This window comes from Rattus norvegicus, chromosome 5 (genome assembly GCF_021556685.1).
Source record: "Rattus norvegicus strain SHRSP/BbbUtx chromosome 5, alternate assembly SHRSP_T2T, whole genome shotgun sequence".
NCBI classification, from domain to species: domain Eukaryota; kingdom Metazoa; phylum Chordata; class Mammalia; order Rodentia; family Muridae; genus Rattus; species Rattus norvegicus.
In genome coordinates, this window is record NC_141538.1 from 57,015,645 (window position 1) to 57,017,747 (window position 2,103).

A 2,103-nucleotide genomic window follows, 5' to 3' on the forward strand; every position below is an offset into this window, starting at 1 on the left:
AATCTAAAAGATATCAGCCAGAATAACTGAATTTCATTTGAAACAGAGAGTGAGAAAAGAGGGTTAGGGGTTAAGGTTCTTCAATGTGTGTGCAATTACTTTCTAAGAGCCACATCTACAAAAATAAAACAATAGAATGATAGCAACATGGGAACAACAGTATGGGAATGAAGGCAAGCAGGACAGAATGTCCAGGCATTCAGAGGTAACCTAAATAAACTGAACAAAATAAAAATGAATGGATTACAAGGAAATGAACAAAGGGTCCATGGAGGTCATACACAATGTCTTAGCTTTGGGATTAAAATAGTTCTTGGTATGTTAACTACTGTTCTGGATAAATTGATACTTATATTACTGTCACACAAAGCTGGTGTTTTATTTTTCTACTTGCATTCAGAAAATATGTTTCCTCATTCTTAAAAGACAGACTAATTGATATGCCTCCCTCTTGATTATAATGATCACTTTTATCAAATAAATGCCAGTACGTTTTTTCCCTACATTAGGATCACCAGTCCTGAGTAAATTCCCTTTCTTTACTAGAAACACTTCTGCCAAGACCACCATCACTTTTTTTACAGTGCACACAGAGCTTTGCTTATGACCATAGACTCCAGTGACAGCAAATAAAACATGGCAACTGATTCATCCAAATGGAATTCTTTCATCATAACAGGACCATCCTAATTCTGAAACAATTTGAAGACTTACAGTACCTAATAGACCTTTTCTTAGGGACTGGTTGATATCTCTCAGGATCAGATAAATCCTTTGAATTGGAAAGTTCTATGATGTTCTTCCTTCTGTTACTAGAGTGACATTTGTAAGGCTTCTGTCTAGGTCTGGAAACTCACGTGCGTTTGAAAAAAAGTCACACAGAACATATTAAAAAATAGCAAAATGAATTCATTTACATTTTTGCTAAGACCATAGGGAGAATTATTGTTTGCCTCTGTCTTCCACATAGCAGAGTTACAACTTATTTCTTTTATTTTAGTGGCTTGTATAGTTTGGATTAGAACAAGAAAAGACCAGATTGTTCACACATACATAGTCGTTGTCCCTGGTGTTAGGAGCTCTTGCTTCAAGATTCTCACAGGTAAGTGAGAGGTAGTTGGGAAACAAAAATGATCGATTTCTAAAAACTGGCATCTCTTGCTTATCACTTTAAAATCCCAACGCTTAAGGAAATTTACACTTCCATACCCATGGATCACATGACATTCACAGAAGTAGTTCTCTTACCTGTGGTCGGGGTCCAGCTTGAGTTGTTTTTTTGCTTTTGTTTTTGTTTGTTTGTTTTTCTTTCCTGCCTTCTTTCCCTAAGAATTGAAAACAAGGGCTCAGAGCACTCACACAGATTTGTAAAAGGAGCAAAGAGAAGGTCCAGAAGGGTCACATAAGAAAGAGGAAATTGGGTGGCTTTATATGAATGGGCCACATGTGGGGCAGGCTCTGAATGGGTGTTCCTTCCTTGTCTGTTTTAATCTTGCAGGCCGACAGGAGCCGGATGTAGATCGCTCCTGAGAGACACAGCCAGAATACAGCAAATACAGAGGCGAATGCCAGCAGCAAACCACTGAACTGAGAATAGGACCCCCGTTGAAGGAATCAGAGAAAGAACTGGAAGAGCTCAAAGGGGCTCGAGACCCCTTATGAACAACAACGCCAAGCAACCAGAGCTTCCAGGGACTAAGCCACTACCTAAAGACTATACATGGACTGACCCTGGACTCTGACCTCATAGGAAGCAATGAATATCCTAGTAAGAGCACCAGTGGAAGGGGAAGCCCTGGGTCCTGCTAAGACTGAACCCCCAGTGAACGTGATTATTGGGGGGAGGGCGGCAAGGGGGGGAGGATGGGGAGGGGAACACCCATAAAGAAGGGGAGGGGGGAGGGGGATGTTTGCCCGGAAACCGGGAAAGGGAATAACACTCCAAATGTATATAAGAAATACTCAAGTTAATAAAAAAAAAAGAAAGAAAGAAAGAAAGAGGAAATTACAGCCTAGGCTACAGCCTGAGGGCTATTTTATGGGGTCTAAGGAAGGAGCAACTGGTTACTAAGGGGTTTAGTTGGGTTTTTCCATTTATTTTAA